The following is a 19,303-nucleotide window of genomic DNA, read 5'->3' as shown; positions in this document are numbered from 1 at the left end:
CTGATAAGTGCAGAGCCTGCTTGGGATTCTCTCTCCCTTTCTCTGTCCCCCTCACTCATGTGCTCTCTCTCTCTCTCTCTCTCAAAAATAAATAAGTAAATAAATAAATAAATAAGTAAGCAAACAAACTTAGGAAAAAAAGGGAAACTTATACCCTCAATGCTAAAGAAAAGGGTATTCAGGAAAAGTAAGGCAATTCATCTGCGTGAACTGCTGAAGGCCTCAAAGCTTATAAGCACAGGTCACAGAAAAGGTGGGGTGAAGCTTGTGCTAATAATTGGGCATTTGGTTAGATGTTTGTACACAGAGTCGAGAGACCACACCAAAATCCTGCCACCAATTCATACAACTGGTATCCCGTGCAGTCAAGGGCAGGGTTGAGGATAGGGTTAAATAAATAATAAAATGAAGGGCACCTGGGTGACTCAGTCAATGAAGTGTTGGACTCTTGATTTCGGCTCAGGTCATGAATCATGGTTCGTGAGATAGAGCCCCACATTGTGCTGCTTGATGACAGTGCAGAGCCTGGTTGGGATTCTCTCTGTCCCTCTCTCCCTCTCCTTGCCCCTCTCCCACTCATTCTCTCTCGCTTTCTGTCTCCCTCTCAATCAATAAATAAATAAGCTTAAAAAAGTAAAATAAATAAATAATAAAATGAATCAATGTCTACATGCTGAATGGTGCTAAATCTAAATGCTAAGGGTACCTTACCCTTCCCTGCTTTGAGACTGTTGGAAAGCAAAATTTCTCTCAAGTAGAAGATTCAGTGAATTTTCTCTTGAATAACTAAATAGCTCCAGAGAAAAGACTTCATATATTGACACTTAGAGAGCTGCATACCTTAAAACAAAAAAGTCAATTCAAGTGGTCATTCTACAGTGAAACTTACAAGTCAGTAATCTTAATGCCCACTCATAGAGAGCAGCCAGTCAGCTTTTTGGTGCTTTAATCTTAAATATGAATAGAGAGCCAAGCACAACCCAACATTTTGTAATAATACTCTGATAAGAAAAAAATAAATTAATATGAGCAATCTCAAAAGGAGTTCACAGAAAAAAACACAATGCCAGGAACAGTAGCCAATAATGAGACCTGTAATATATCAGAGAGATGACAGAAAATATTGTGCCCATAAAGCAAGAATAGGACACGAAAGATGAACAATTAGAGAGCATGAAGAGGGTCTTGAAAATCAAAATTTTCTTTAGCAAAATAACAATTCAATTTAAAGGTCAACAGTGTAGGAAATCTTCCAAGAAGTACAACATAAAGATAAAAAATAGAAACTAAAACTGGAAAAATACAAACATTAAGTTCAATCCAAAAGGATCAACTTCTCATTAATAGTAGCTTTAGAAGGAGAAGCTGGGAGGGCGCCTGGGTGGTAAGTTGGTTAAGCTTCCGACTTCAGCTCAGGTCATGATATCACGGTCCATGATTTCAAGCCCTGCATCAGGCTGTGTGCTGACAGCTCAGAGCCTGGAGCCTGCTTAGGATTCTGTGTCTCCCTTTGTCTCTGGCCCTCCCCTCTCATGCTCTGTCTCTCTCTGTCTCAAAAACAAATAAACATTAAAAAAAATTTTTAGGAGGAGAAGCAGGTTTATTTAAATGAGCAAATTGTCAAAAAAAAAAAAAAAAGCAAAAAACATTTTCCAGAGCCAAGGATAAAACTTTTAAAACTAAAAACATCATTAATGGTCTAGAACAAGTACATTGAACAACAGACACACACAGACACACACACACACACACACACACACACACACAATGATCAAATGCTAGAATACCACAGATATGAAGTTGCTAAGATGTTTCATACAGAAATATATATATATATGAAATAATAAAAGGGTCAAAATAATCCTGACTAGTTACTAACAATGGCATAATCCTTCAAGTAATTATTTCTTTTAAATGATTTTATTTCTGTCAGTAATGGTCTTAGTTGCAGAATAAATTTGCTATCAGTTGAGAAAAAGAAAATATGAGACCCAGAAAGTTGGGCCAAGTTTCTCTTAAATTTACATGGTGGTATAACCTGAACTAATATTATCACCCCTGGACCACATATCCTTCTGGAAGCTATGATGAAAGCTGTTCATTACGGTCCAAACTTTTCCTCTAATAACGAAGGGCTCCAAAACACATTTCCCTAAACTCCTTTGGCCAAGGTCATACTATATGCATTTGAACTTGACACTGTTGAAATCTTAAACCCACAGAGATTTTGCCTATTTATATCACCATTTAATTCTAGAACCTTGGCTTTAGGATTCCCATAAGATTACTTTAGGGAAAACTAGCCATTTGCCTGGTACCAACTGTTAAACTTGGATTGAAATCTCTTACAGTTTAGAAATTGTAAGCAGTGTTTGTCACATGGAATATGACTTAATAGATAAAATATTTAAAAGGAATAAGGAAATATACAATTTGCATGTTTTGCTTGCAAAGAAAATTAGCTGATGTAATTCTACATGAAGCTGAAGACATATCTCTGTGTACTGAAATCATGTAGATTAATTCACATGTATCACAGAAGAAAGCTACCTAAGGGAAATAATACATTTATTCTAACAGCTGATATCCTTACAGTAGTGACTTTTAGCAAGTTTTTACTCCACGAGTATCCTCCAATTTGTATTGTAGACAAGAAATCCTTGTTACTGCCCTGCTCTTTTTGGGCCACAAATCCCATCCTGGTGATTTTTCAGCGAGCCCTCCTGCTGTAAGCCTGGCAAAACTTCACAATTTCCTGGCTCAAGGGGCTTTTGCTGCTGTGTGCCATTAAATATGGAAATGTTCACATTTTGTAAATTCTGCTAAAATTTGTTGCCCCTGAGCTCAAAACACCTAAGAGAATGTGCAGGTCTTCACACTGAAAGAGCCCAAGATAGTGCCACATACAAGCTGCTGTTTGGAGGCCATTGAAGCAGAGTAGCACCGTCTTCATTCTTGCTCCTCTGCTGTCCCTTCTCCAAACAGCAACTTTGTACAGTGGGAACCAAGCCTTGGCACTGTTCTGATGAAAAAACAGGTCTTGGACTTCTCAAATGTTCACTGACTAAAATGTAAATGCCTTAGCGTGCCCTACGTATGCAGGACACTATCTGTCTACACAAGGTGCTATACATTCTCCTGTGGTACTTACTCTGTGTTGTCGCTTTTCCTCCCACTTTCCTCACTGGAGCCACACTATTTAGTGCCCGTAGCAAGCACCCAAATGGGTATTGCAATTGTGATGCATCATACAGTTCTGTTGGTTGCTTATAGATAAGCTGCATCCTACTAGCCACTAAAAATTGGGGGCTAAGAGCCCTGCTAAGTTTTCCCAGGCCTGAAAGCTTTTGCAGCCACTGGCTATTCTCATAGCCTGGAATGCGTTTCTCACCCTCCAACTCTTGATGTGACTGGCTCTTTCGTGTCTTCAGGTCCTCTTAAATGCCTTCTGCTTAGAATCTCCTTTCTTTTTCATTTCACATGTAGACACCCCTTGCCCCAGTATGGCAGTCACTCTGTTACAAGACATCAATTGTGTGTTCACAGCACTTCTTGTACCCTGTAAATATCTTATTTATTCAGGATAATTGCCAGACTGTCACTGGAGTGTAAGCTTCTTAAGGGCAAGGTTCTCATATTTCTGTTCACTCCACTATCATGAGTTTTGAACAGATGGCTTGACTTAGTTAATCCTTGTGCATGAATGAACAAATAGTCAGAATTTAAATACCATTACCTAGTCTGAACTGCTATGCAGTATTATTACATAAGCCAACCTGACTTGCAGGAATAATAAAAGCAGACAGTCATGAGCCTAGAGCTTTTGTAGATTGAGAACCTAAGTCATTGAATTAAAGCCAATGAATGGTTCTGCAAGTAATATATAAGAACACAGGTCAAATAATATTTTATTGTGCCAAGTAGGAAGAAGTGTTGGTGATGGAAATCTGTCCTGTCAGTTATATCTAGACATTCAGATACCATAATAACTAATAGTAAAATCTTTAAGTGTGAAGATATAGAAAGTTTGGGAAAACACCACTGATCTAGCATATATCTGGTTGAGAATTCTATTGATATGGGTGAAGCTTCCTTTTCTGTATTGAAAATCCTCTGATAAAATTGCTTCAACAACCCAGGTGAATTCCTGAGAGTCAAAGAAATAGTGGGACCTGGTGGGCTGATTTGAAGAATTAAGATGCCGGATGAAAGGAGGTTCCCTAATCTTAAATTCCAGATTTTCCTTGATCTGTTGTTCTCTTAAACCATTTTGTCTATCCATGAGGCCTTTAATCAACCCAGAATGTGGCTGTCTATGAAGCAAAGAGATCAGTAGTGATTTTCCTCAGAGTGATTCTGCTACATTCCTTGAGTCCATTTCTCCAACACCAGCCACTCTAAATCCCCATTAGTGAGGTTTCAAAATTTGACTTCCAGAAGGATCTAGAATAAAGGAGCACATAAATCAAAGAAATTTCAGGGTTTCTCTGTATCTAAGACTGAAACCCCACTTTCTGTTCTATTTTCCAACTCAAATTGTGTCCAGCCACATTATCCCATACAGCTCATCAGAAGTTCTGCAATGGGGGTGCCTGGGTGGCTCAGTCTGTTGAGTGTCCAATTCTTGAATTTGGCTCAGATCATGATCTGGCAGTTTGTGGGATCAAGCCCCACAGCAGGCTCTCAGGGCATGGAGGTTGCTTGGATTCTCTCTCCTCCTCTCTCTCTGCCCTTCCTCTGCTCATGTGCTCACTCTCTCTCTCCCTCTCTGTCTCTCTCAAATAAATAAATAAACTTAAAAAAAATTTTCTGCAATGACCTCAACTGCTTACATTTAAATTTAAAAAATAACAAAAAAATAGGGATGCCCCAAATTTATACTATAACCTCATCCTTTTATCAGATTCCCAAATATTGATTAATACTCCAAAATATTAATGTCAAATCTCATAAATACATCAAATTCAAAAGAGTCAAAGTCAAATTCCTTTGACCTTGTAAGTTGAAAGTCTAAGAGATGGAAATCCAGTAAAGGAACACCCAAAATTTCTTCCCTCTTTTAATTTGTATTATGGAATCTCTGTCCTGGGGTTTCCAATGAAGGTGGCTGATAGAATCAGGCTCGGCTCTCTTCCACATATTCCTTTAACACTGCTGACATTACTTATCTAAGCTATCTGATGTTGCCGACCCATAGTTTCATATGGAAAGTAAAAGGGTACAGAGTACCATCATAGCACTGGCCTGTACCCCACAAATTTTAAAAATAAGCCCATCCACTGTCTCTAGAAATGGGGACTCAAGCAAAATTATGGTTCTATAATCTAGAATTTAGTTACTAAAAGCCATGACGGAAACTTAAGAAACTATGACGGAAACTTAAGGATATTAGAGTAAAAGTAGTTAGGTTGTTTTTTTTTTTATTTTTAAAAAAATCTTCCCAAGTTTCAGCCTCATTAGATTTCTAGTTAACCTATGCTAATATTCCAGAATCTATAAGCTGTGAATTTAAACTTTTTTGATGAAAGGCCATCTTGCATTAAAATACATATTTTAGTACTCTACATCAATAACCAAAACATGATGCTTCCTCTCTCAGAAAAAAGCATTTGAGGAATTGTTGTCCTTTGCCAAAATTTTAGATGAGATGCCAGACTTTCCTATTCCTAACCCATATTTGCTTCAACTGGAGAATAACCCTCAGCGGATTTTGAATGGAAGTTGCTATTCATGTTTCTGAACTTGCATTCCTACTGGTCCAGAAAGAAGCACTATCTCTGCCATGCCTTCTCACAATATTTCTTTTTTTCCCTCACCATGGCATCTGTTTGTTTTTGCTTTTTCCATATAAAGTTTCCCATAGTTAGTGGAACAAAACCAATAAATACCACATATTCCAAAAGCATCCAAAATCTTACACTTTTTCACCCCCCTGAATTGGATGAGCCCATCAAGAAATTATTTTCCCTGCTGACCAATATCAGAAACAGGCCCAGAGTTTTGTTATAGTTCTGCTTAGCATCCTTTTAATGTTTCAAATATTTGTTTCTCTTAGAGTAGCATAATTTGTCAGATATGTTGCCTACAATAACTCTGAAATAACCCTGAAATGTCACCTAAAAATACTTTGACTATTTTTTTATTGACCTTGCCTGTCTCTCCACTTTTGTCTGTTTAGATACTCAAAATATGTTTCCCTGTATTGCTGTTATGGGGGATTCTCTATCAGTAGCTTTGAAAGTCTTCCCTCGGTTGTGTCCTTAGTCCCGGCTTCCTCTGGTGAACTTACCCGAGTCTGTTATTTTAGATTTTGCTCTCTTCTGTCAGATGCCATTGGGCATCTTTCTGATCTGGAAACAACTTCTAATATCCTCTTTAAAAAGTTTTACTTCAGTGCTTCATCTTTATAAAACATCAAATTTGAAGAAAAAGAGAGAAAAGAAACAGAGCCAGGACCTCTTCAGTTTCTTCTACAAAATTTGCTTGTTAGATAAGACACTCTCTTCCCCTCTGGAGGAGTAGTTGAAAGGATAGTGATAGGTCAGATTGTTCTAATAATGCCATTTCATGTGGGCATAGAATGTCAAGTGAAAGGAAATTCTTTCTCAACAAAAAAAGGAAAATGATTGAAAAAAGAAATAACTAACAACAATAAAACTTTAGGAGAAAGTTAAGATTTAAATATAAAGCAAACTTTAAAAATTAGGAATCTAATTGGATGATATTTAAAAGTACTAAAAAACCAGCAATAAATGTATTAAGGAATAAGCTGAAAAGCATTATGTATATAACAAAGACATACAACATATATTCTAATAATAGAGAAAAGGAAAGGCCATTTGAAATATTAAAACAAACAATAAACAAAAATCAGTATAAGAAGAGACTTCTGGATAGGAGAATAATGGCAAGAACAAACTAAGTATCTCCAAAAATATCCTCCCAACTCATATGAAAAAAATAAAAGACATACATTTTATGAAAAACCATCATCATAATTTGAATACAGAACACAAAACCCACAAAATGAGTAAAAAGAATACAATTAATAAATCCTAATATGTGATCTCTCATATTTCTGCCTTACCTCCAGTCAGCCTCAATGCTTTGTGGTGTCCACAGACTGAAACAAACAAACAAAAAACCAACAAAACCCAAAAAACTATAGGGAAGACAGATGAGCAGAAGAGGATGGCTGGTGAAGGCCTTAGTGTAATATAAAATGACCACCCAAATCTGAAAATACTGGAAAAAGTGTTTGGGCAGATCAGAGAAAAAAATGTAGGAAGACATCTCAACAGCAAGTGACTGGAGAATCATGGATGAAGGGCCAGATGCAAAGGGACACTGAAACAAAGCAAAACAAAAAAGAAAAGGACATCCTTTGGCAACTAGTTAGTGAACAGAAAACATAGAAAAGGGGGAGGGAAATGTAGTGTTACTGCAAGACCAATGAGAATCATGAAATCAGAGGACTATAATCTTGCCATCAAAACAAACAAGCAAACCTTCTAAAGTATCTGGATTGTGCTCTACTGAAATAAGAGTAAACTTGCACTAGGAATATGGCATACTCCTTTACCATGTCCTAATATAATACACACTAATACCATGAAAGTGAACCAAAGGAAAGTGAAATGCTTACAAAGCTATTGAAGAAAATAAGAAAAAAATTACAACACAAAATGTACCCCTTCCTTCTCCCCAAAAATAACAGAGTAGAAGTGTGTAAGCTAGCATTCCAAATAGAATTATATGTACTCAAGCAAGTATTTGAATCAGAAATTTAAAAAGTGGAATTGGCAAAAACCAGAGAAATAAAAAAGAGAATAGATTGAACTCTAAAAAGAAAAGGGATAAGAAAAAATGTCATAGATTAATAACAAATTTTAAGAGCTAAAATGAGAATTAAATGAAAATCGAATAACATATATTGAAGAAAAGCAGGAAAACAGTCAAGGAAACAAAATGACATAAAGGAGGATATAAATATATGAAATATAAAAAGGATCTAAGAACAAGTAGCGGAAATGAAAGACAGGCAAAGAAGGAATTGTATTTCTGTGATTGGAATCCCCTAAGAAGGTTTACAGATCAGTGTAACAGAGCTAATATCTATGTAAACAAATACAATAACATAAATATGATTGTAAAATATGAAAGACTTCAGAATAAATTTATCTGCCATATGCTCCTATCTGTATATTAATATATTTGAATATGACCTGACTCACCTAGTTAAGAAAAAAAATTGGGGACCACAAAACAAGAGCCAACTATATGCTGTGTATGAGAGGTATACCTAACACCAAGTGATTGAGAAAAGAATGGAAGGCTATACTAAACAAATCCAAATCCAAACAGAGAAGGGATAGTGATCCTGATATGAGATACTGTAGAAGAGAAACTAAAAACCATTTAATGTGACAGTAGATGACACTGTACTCTTCAACTCTGTGCTAGAGGCATTAGTCAATGCAATTAGATAAGAGAAATCAGCTACTAGAATAAAATGGGTGTGAAAAAGTCCATTAATGTCTGTTTGCATCTATGATAGTATACCTGGAAAACCCCAGATAATCAATAATAAAACTAACTAAAACATTAAGAATTCAGAAAAAAAAAATTGGGTCTAAAATTAACATACAACAATCAATAGTTTTCATATATACAAACAACAGCTAAATAGCAAAAGCTTCATTTATGATAATAACAAAGAGGATTAAATACTAAAGAATAAAATTGACATAAATTCTGTATGAGAAAAAAATTATGAATACTCCTGAAACTCAGAAAAGAAGGCTTGAAATAATGGAATATATATTCTGTACTTTTAGAGAGGATGATTCTACATTACAAAGATATCAGTTCTCACTAAGTTAATGCATAAATCCATTCTAATTACAGTAAAAATACCATCCAGTATTTTGTGAAGTTAAACAATTTGATACTACAGTACATATGGAAAACCAACCATGCTAGGTTAGCCTAGTAAAACACTGAAAAAAAACAAAACAATAAACAAGCAATAACCATATCATTCATTAAAATTTCCCTCTGTAATTGGAACAATGTGGTATTGTCTAGTATATAAATAGATAAATTGACCATTAAAAGAGAAAGTCCAAAAATAGACCCAAGTAGATAATAAAATGAACCAAGTTTCTTTGGAGAAAAGTAGATTTCAGGTCTGGGGCAAATATAAGAGAAAAGAAAAGATATGCCTGGAATGTCTTCCTAGGCTAAAAAATAACAAGTGCTGGTAAAAGGGCAGAGTCAAGTCAGGAAGACATAACATCCCAAGTGGAAGAAGCTAGTAATAGCCATGATGGAAAAAATTGAACAGCCAATTAAATAGTGGTAGTGTTGCATTATAAGCCATAGAACAAAATAAATATCCTTGGGCCCATACTAATATATAGTTTAATAAATAATTACATAGGGTAGAAGAGACAACTCTGCAATACAAAAAGATTCTAATTAATGTAGAATGATAAAACTATAAAACCACCATTAGGTAAAACCACATTAATAATTATTACATCAGTATTCACTGATGGATGCTATAATTGGTAGTTGAAAATTAGAGTAGAAATGGAATATCTGTATAGCTACAAAAGATCTCATACAAAATATTTATCAATTACAAAGGAAAAAACAGTAATTCTACAGTGCTGAAACCCACCAGAAACTATCTTAAATAAGTGACTAATGTTAAAATCAGTCATAATAGAACACATGGACATCATGTCTCTGGGATGAAGGTCAATGAGAACACACATGAATCCTATGTTATTTTTGCCAAAAAAAAAAAAAAATCACAACCTAATCACAAGACAAATCGAAATGGAGAGATATTCTATAAAATACTGACCAGTACTCTTCATAAGTTTCAAAGTCACAAAAGACAAGGATAAACTGAAGAACTGTCAGAGATTAGGAGACACTAAGGAGATATGAGAAATAAATCCAATGTGATAAACTGGGAGAGAAAAAGGGCATTAGTAGAAAAACTGGTGAAATTAAAGTAAAGTCCATTATTTTGCTAATAGTATTGTAGCAATGTCAATTTTCTCATTTTGATAACAATACTATGGTTATGTAAATTGTTAACATTAGGAGAGTTGGTGGAACAGGATATGTGAACTCTCAGTGCATTCTTTCCAACATTTCTAAGTCTGACATTATTTCAAAATAAAAATATTGAAAGCAGTGCAAGAAAGTCATGATCCAGAATATGAAGCAAATTAAATTGGCCTGTTTTTGAGCAATTAGTGAAATGTAGAAAACCCATTTGAAAATTCCCATTTGAATATCACAGGGATTATGGCATTAGAAATTTAGAGAGACGAATACATTCACATCAAATACTTGCTTCTTCAGTAAATTGTAGTTGTATTAATGTAAATAACAGTTATGCATCTTTAACATTTAGAATCAACCTATAGACGACTCATGGAAGGTTTGATTATAGTTATAAAAGAGTGTATAAGTATTTTCATTCTTGACAATATGAAAGTAAAAATATAAGTACCAGAAATTAGGAGATAGAAATGAGAAGAGTAGGAAAGTGAAGGGAAATGTGGAGTATTAATAATATCATTCTAAAAAGTGGGAAGTTATAAAAAAGAAACTCTATGGTTGTGAGTCAGTTATAAGAAGTAAGGGTGATAATAGAATGATATTTCTATACTGGGATAGGAGAGGTAGGGTGGAGTGAGTAAATTTTCATTTACCGTGGTAAAATTTTAGGAGAAAAATATCTGATGTTGATAAATCAAAGGGCATATTTAGGTACTATAACCATCAATCCTATTATGAATATTAATGATAATAAGTAAATCCTTCTTGAACACAGGACTAGAAATGAGCCTCCATGGGGTGAATCTTATTTTCTGTGTGTGTGTGTGTGTGTGTGTGTGTGTGTGTGTGTGTGTCTGTGATTTTTAATGATGTGACATATTATGTTAATTTTTTAAATATTAAAAAGGATAAAATCACAACTTCTAATATTATGAATGTTCAACTGCATAATATTATTATCCTCTTTTGTAACACATGAAATTTCATTTGTTTTTCAAAGCTGTGCTCAAAGATCATTTTATTTCCATCTCAGTATTTATGAGTGATACTGATGTGACCATAAAACTTTTTCTTATGATCCCAGATAGATTTAATATTTTGCTCTCTGTACTCTGATAATACTGTTTATAATTCCATTAAGCAACTAACTACAATTTTTATAATTTATCTAATAACTATCTGTTTCCTTTGTCAGAATGAGAGTGTCTGAAGATTGGATGTTATGTATCTTACTCATGTTTGTACTTCTAGTACTTAGAGTGATTGAGATATATTTTTCTCAATATGAAAATATTTATAGAAATTAACAGTGACATCCTGCTTTCTTTAGGCTTTAAGGAGAACACGCATATACAACACAAAGGAATCAGATTCTGGGAGAATTGTCTTGGTTCCATTGTTTTTGTGCCTATATCCTTCAATAATTCTTCAGGTCAGAACAGAAAATAATTTTGGCACAGAATAGCTAGAAGTTGATGCCCATTCTCTTTCTTAGCCTGGTTGCTCTCCATGCTTAATACTTGCCAATGGTGGCTATTATGTTGTCTAGGTACTGTTATGGGTTGAAAATTGTATGCCCTAAAAGATATTGAAGTCCTAATCCCCATAATCTATGAATGTGACCTTATTTGTAAATATTGTAATAGAATCTTTATATATGATCAAGTTAAGGTCATTAAGGTAGATTCTAATTCAGTATGACTAATATCTTCATAAAAAGGGAAAATTTGAAAACAGGTAGACATGGAGACAGGCAGAAGGCCATGTGAAGACTAGAGTTTTTCTGCCAGAAGACTAGCGGAAGCTAGGAGAAAGACCTGGAAAAGAGCTTTAGTGAGCATCTTTGCAAAGAGCATGGCCTTGTAAACACCTTGATCTCAGAATTCTAGCCTCCAGATTTGTCAGACAATAAATTTCTGTTATTTAAGGCACTCTACTTGTGGCACTTTGTTACAGCAGCCCCAGGATCCCAAAATGAGCATTACTGGAAACACTTTCAAACAGACAGTCAGCAAAATTAGGCACCTTCTTTCCTTGTTCTCTTATCTTCCCTTGGAGAGGATTACAAATATGAGAGAGCCCAGCTGCACCCATGGTGTACTCCAAGACAGAAACCTCATCCCTGTTCCTCTATCTTGTTACAGGCCGGGGGATAGTCTTGGTGAGTAAGGCTGGTGTGTGCACTGTGAGCTCAGTGCCAGCTCTCTAGAGGAATAATTTGAGAAGTCCACTTGATAGCACCTAACAATTTAGATAAAAATTGGGATTGGGTTGAATGACCTCTTCTTGAAGCTTGTTCATGGTGAGGCAACTCATGTAGAACATCTGAGGTCATTAGAATACTATTTGTCTCTCTGTTCTTTTTGCCAAGATAATATCTACAGAATGCATACTATGTGTCAGGCACTATTACTCTCCTAGGTGTGTGTGTGTTTGTGTGTGTGTATACTTATCTGACAGATTGTGATGAAGTTAAATGAGGGATACAATCATCTATGTATGTATGCATATATCATCTATCAGTATTTATATAATCCTCATCTATATGTTGGTATTATATATAAATGTATATATATTATACATATTGCCTATATATGTATGTATTTATATCTATATGTATGCATTTATATATATAACACATACTTACATAATGTATATATACATAGGCATTTGTATATTATATATACAAGTTATTTATATATATATATATTCTACTTTTAACTTTACCACCAATATATAAATTGTGTTACTTTATTATTTTTCTTTTATAGCTCAGATACTGAAGAATAAGGAGGTTCAAAATTTTTTACAAAATATTTGTGGAACAGATTTTAGACTCCAAGAATTGTGACTCAGAAGTTTATGCTATCAATGTTACTTCTTAAGGATCTCTCTAAAACTAGCTTAGGCAAAAGGAAGTATATAATAGAGGATCTTTTCTATAGAACCAGAGGTACTCTTAGGAATGGGGTAGAACCAGAAAGTAGACATATCAAGCTCTTATCCTTGTGTCCCTTTGGCATTTGCTTTCTTTTCTTTTCTAACCACATGCTAGTTTTCTTTATATGCTATTCTATATGCTAGTTGAAATTACATAGTCTCGGGGCGCCTGGGTGGCTCAGTCGGTTAAGCATCCGACTTCGGCTCAGGTCATGATCTCATGGTCCGTGAGTTCGAGCCCCGCGTCGGGCTCTGGGCTGACAGCTCAGAGCCTGGAGCCTGTTTCAGATTCTGTGTCTCCCTCTCTCTCTGACCCTCCCCCGTTCATGCTGTCTCTCCCTGTCTCAAAAATAAATAAATGTTAAAAAAAAAAAGAAATTACATAGTCTCAATCTGAAATTTTCCAATGAAGGAGCTCATTAGCTCTGTGTGGACCAACTGGCAGCCCTTGGTTCAAACAACTATTGTAGGGCTGGAGGCCCAAAGTAATGCTTAGTGATCACAACTTCCAGGAGCATACTTTTGTATGTCTTATCTCTGGTTTTAAGGGGGAGGAGAGGCAGCCTGTAGAAAAGTTGCCTAGGGGAAGGTAGCCAATTCAATAGAAATTCAATAGATACCTGCACTTAGCTTCTAACAGAGGCTAAGAATAGAAGTGTCACAAATTTAAGAGCAAACTTATGGAGTAAGTGATCTTCAGTCCCCTTCCATTTATAATACTTTTGGGCTTTAAATGTGTTCTTTCCTTCTTAGAATTAGAGTTCACTGGAATTATGATTTTCAGATATTTTTAGAAAACATACATTATGTTTATCTATTTCCTCAGCATACATTTATTGAATATCTAGAATATCATGAGAGGTTGAGTTGTGTCCACGATTCCTGAAGAGATTTTGAAGCCCTAATGAACAAATAAATGTTATTCAAATATTTATAGAAATATCACCTTTATAAAACACAGACTTTTCCAGATATGTCAGCAGTATCCAGATATGTCTACCACTGTCAAATAAATCTAGTTTGAACTCAACAGAGAATAAAAAATAGATGGGAATTAAGTTTCTTGATACTATTCCATATACTTTACTGTGTACACAGTGCAAAACCCAGAATAGCATTCCATTTGTTTGAATGATGGATTAATTGATTGATTTTTGTGACAAACGGCAAATACTGGTTGCCCAAGTATATCTTCAAACGACTTCTGTCATTCAAAAGTCAACTGAACTATATTTGTAGGGCAATATCGACTTGGAGAGATGTAAGAGCAAAATTACCTGAAGTGCCCTTATATTCTGGACTAACAACATTTCTATTTAGGAGTAATTACAAAAAAAAAAAAAAAAAAAAAAGGAGCTTCAGTCTAGTTTGGGAAGACCAAGCTCTCACAAAGGTTCTGTTACCACTGAGAGCAATAGCATTCACAATGCTCTAGGAAGTGAATACTGTTGCCCTTTTCCCCTTTCTTTTTTTTTTTAAATTTTTTTTTTTCAACGTTTATTTATTTTTGGGACAGAGAGAGACAGAGCATGAACAGGGGAGGGGCAGAGAGAGAGGGAGACAAAGAATCGGAAACAGGCTCCAGGCTCTGAGCCATCAGCCCAGAGCCCGACGCGGGGCTAGAACTCACGGACCGCGAGATCGTGACCTGGCTGAAGTCGGACGCTTAACCGACTGCGCCACCCAGGCGCCCCCCTTTTCCCCTTTCTAAAGAACAAAGGAGTACCATGTTGCTTTATCTAGGGGTGGGTTTTTGGAAATCAGAGTGGACATGGAACTTTTTTGCCTGACTGCTGCCTCTGCTGCATGAGCATGCATCAGAAGGATACTGACGTTCAGGAGAGACTTGGCCTCCCTACAGTCATAATTTTACCTTTATCTCACTTCTCACTGGGGAACCCTATTCTATATTCAGATAGTAAAAGATACTATGCAAAGCTGGCTGGCTGGACCTATGGTATGTTTTAACTTTGTGTTCTATGACAACCCAAAGGATTTCAAATGCAAAGCAAACAAACAAACAAAACTGGACTACTAGGCAGAAAACCTGACTCTGCCTCTTGGTATGTCATCTGATGGGAGGAATCTATATGATATATAGATACTATGGATATTTAAAAATTTCTCTGATTAGAATTTCTTTTTTCATCTAGGCTCTTCATTCTTTTCTTTATATTAAGTGCACATAATTCCTACCTAAAATTTAGAAGCTACACACACATATATGGATATACATGTGTGTGTTTATTTTTATATTCTCCTTCTCCAATTTGATTTCAAATTAATCTTGAGATAGGATTTTTTTTCATGTAAATAGCTAGTTTAAAATTCTTCAATGAGTCCCTTCAGTCTACCAAAAAAAGGGGGGGGGCTACAGTCATTGTTTGATTAATTAACACATTTATCCATCCTTCTATTAAATAAGCATTTGGTAGATGTCTCCTATTAACTTCTATATTAATAAGCATGATAGTCCCAAAGACACTAAAATTAAAATGTGGTGCCACACTTCAGGAATCAGCAGTAGAGTAGTCAAGACATACAGAGTCAATTTCTCTTTATTTGCAGTGGTTATGTTCTGTTAGTCACCATGAACACTCAATTAGAAAACACAGGGTTAGGGGTTCAGTCGGTTATGCATCCAACTTAGGCTCAGGTCATGATCTTGCAGTTTCACGAGTTTGAGCCCCACTTCGGGCTCCATGCTCCTAGTGTGGAGCCTGCTTGGGATTCTCTCTGTCTCCCTCTTTTTCTCTGTCCCTCCCCCACATGTGCTTTCTCTTTCACTCTCTCTCAAAATAAATAAATAAACTTAAAAAAAAAAAAAGAACACACAGGGTTAGGTTCCTGTGAGCCTCTTGTCACAACATTTTTGCCAACAGACAATATATAAACTGGATTCATTGTGTGCATTTTTGTCTAAAGACACTGTATAAAATATATATTGTTGATTCATTAACACTGAACTCATGACCAACAATTCCATAACTCATGTCTGAAAGGAACTAATCTAACACATATATATTCTTCATAAGGCACATCAGAGCCACCTTCTGCTTAGAACACTAGAAAGCACTTCAGCACCACAGTTGGGGGCCATTTTAAACAGCAAAATCACCAACCCAAGCTCAAAAATGTAAAAAAAAATATGGCACCAAATAGTTTAAGCAAAGGACACTTTATGGTATGAGAGCTGATGTAAAAAGTCAGTGTGTGCCTTGTTTTGCCTCAACCTGGAACACTTGCATTGAGAGACTCAAATTTTTCATCATTCTACACATGTCTTCTAATGACTGCAAAAGTGCCATGTATATTGGGGTTACAAATAAATTCCGGTGAGTAGGTAAACTTGCAAATACAGAATTCATACATAATGATGCTCAACTGTATGTCAATGAATGGGAAAGAAGTGTTACGTCATTAGTGATATAATACCCAAAGGCAAGTAAACACAAAGGGGAAAAAGGGTAACCGCTTGGGAGTGTTAGAGAACATTTTGCAGAGCAAATGATGAATGAGATCATATTTATTGTTTTCTGTCATCTGAGCAAAAGACCACCCAATCAGAGAAAATAGCATATTGAGGTTGTGATAACATGAAGCTATGTGACATATTCAGGAAGTACAAGCAACGTGGCAATCCTTGGGTCTAAATCTCAAACTGGAGAAGCCAGAAGTTTCTGAGGAGGATAGTAGCAGCTGGGTGATGAAGGATCTTAATGTCCATCTTAATTGCTTGGAATACTTTTTGTAATGATGAAAAGCCATGGACATGCTTTGAATGAGTGCATAGCATGAATTAAGATCTGACTGTACTACCTTATTTTGTAAGAAGGAAGGAAAATATTCCGTTGATATTTGACTAAAATGAAGTTATTGGAAGAATGACAAGATTTGAGGTTAATTAGTCCAACAAAGGTACAGTGGTACATAGTAAATTAGATGATAATAGTGAAGTAGCCATGTTATTTTCCCAAAGAAAGCCTTCTCTGGACCCATCTCCTACTCTAGGCTTTGTGAGGTACTCCTCAAACAGATTTATATTCAGAGGTAGATAATATAGAAATTTTCTTCACACGTGCCCCATAGCAGCTTGTTCCTATCTATAGCATTCATCAAACTGAATTTAATCTACCTTAGTATATAGCTAATGAACTCTTTGATAGTGGGAAATACTTTATTCACCACTGTGGCCCCAAGCTCTATATATTTCTATTGCTTGATGGGGGTTGAATAGATCAATGAATGAGAGAGTGAAATAATATAGCAGCTTCAGTGTTTAGTTCCAATAGCCTTGCTCTCCATATGGAAAGAAGCAACCCTGAATGCTTTTCTCAGATGCAACCTCTGCACTAAAATTTTCAATGGTCAGCATTATTTGGGTAAGATGTTTGTTTGTTGTGAACCATTTTATTTTAGAATGTTCTCATTCTACATTCATAATAAGAGGGTAATATGCAAGACATTTCAAAGTTGGACCAATGTCTTTAAAAATTAAGTGTATACCATATTCAAGAAAGATGATATGCTTTTGGAAAAAGTCTCTTTTCAGAATTTTCTGTAAGTGACCTAGCAGCAATTATTTTACCTGATGCATGCTGTTTAGAGTGTTTCTGTAACATGACCTGCTACGATTGAAGAAGCCACCCTACAGAGACACTTATCATCACAACTGTCATGTTTCCCTTTTTGCCAGGGATTTTAAATCTCACCGCAAAGTCAACCCAGGAATCCCACTGTGGCTCATGTCTTGCGTTCTGTGCATTGCTCCTCTGACATTCTGAGCAAGACCAATCAATCAATTTCTTCCACCAGGAACTGAGTGGTCATGACATCACCATCAGGCTTAGCCCTGTTCTAGAAAACCAATTGAGCTTGACCAAAATGAGCAGCAATTTATTTTCAACCAGGGAGGCTCAGTCTCTATAGGGTTTTAAATATCAGAGACTGCTGCTGAAGTTGGGTCCAGGAGTACCTCTACAGAACCAAGGAGGGAAGGGTAAAGGAAGATCAATGTGCTCATTTTCAATAAATCACTAGATTAATCCAGGTGGGATTCTGCAGCTGTGGGTAGAAAGCAAAAGGAGATCATTATTTGTATTTAAAAGTGCAAAAGCAAAATCACTTTTTTTAAATCAAGTTTCAGGAGGACTGACTGATGGAAGGGTAGATATATAGAGAACACTATAAATTTCTGGATTAGAAAAGCTTTCCACACCCTTACCACTCATTAATGTCAATGAACTCCACATTTCTGTATTCTGTTTGGATGCAGTATTCAACACATTTTATGCTATTAGTAATTCATTTAAAAGGGGCATATGCTGCAGCCTATTTATGAAGAAATCAGTCTCACCAAGCTTTTTTAAAACACTCTCTTTTTTTACCTATAATGTCAATATGAACTAATGAAACCCTCTGTTACTATGGTCTTTGGTTATATGTATGCAATTGGAAACACTCTCAGCACGTGCAGTTATATTACTAGGGCTTAATAAGCTCCTCAGGCAAAAGAATATTATGTATGAATATTAAATTTTCCAAGAAATTTTTTGAAACAGGCACAATACTAATTATAATGTTTTACAATCCCTGTATTCACTTTTTTTTTGTTAGAACAATTTCTACAAACCAGTTTCTCTAAGAAATACAAAAACAAAATTCCTAGATAGTTGATTATCAGGAAATATTTAGCATGGCGAACTTATTTGCTTCTAGCCTCTCAAAACTAGTTTGAATATACTTTTATTGAAAGTAAAATATTCAATGGGGGCGCTTGAATAGCTCAGTTGGTGGAGAGTCTGACTCTTGATTTCAGCCCAAGTTAGTCTTGTCTGCTTGGAAATCTTTCTCTCCTTCTCTCTCTGCCCTTCCCCGACTCGAGCACAAGCTAGCTCATGTTCTCTCTCTCTCAAAATAAATAAATAAGCTTAAAAAACAATGTAAAATATTTAATATCAACGAATGCATCAAAAGGTGCTTGGCCATCTGAATGGAGGTAAAAATATCGCCAAAAATAGTAAAATAGAATGAAATGACAGTTGCATAATAAGTCCTGTGCAGTCAGAGCAGAAATGATTAGGGTGATAAAAATGGTCAGGAAATTTTGTGGGATTTGAACATGAACTTGAAGAACATCTTTCAGTATCAATAGAGAAAAATTGATAACACATTTCATAGAATAGTAATGGCATGAACAAAGATACATGGAGGGGAACAAACATCATATTTTCCTTTAGAAGTGTCTTTAGAATTCTCCAAAGCAGTGTTTCTCAAAGGC

This window comes from Lynx canadensis, chromosome C1, assembly GCF_007474595.2.
Source record: "Lynx canadensis isolate LIC74 chromosome C1, mLynCan4.pri.v2, whole genome shotgun sequence".
NCBI lineage: Eukaryota > Metazoa > Chordata > Mammalia > Carnivora > Felidae > Lynx > Lynx canadensis.
The sequence above is the reverse complement of the archived record's forward strand: the minus strand, read 5'-3'. Positions refer to the sequence as shown.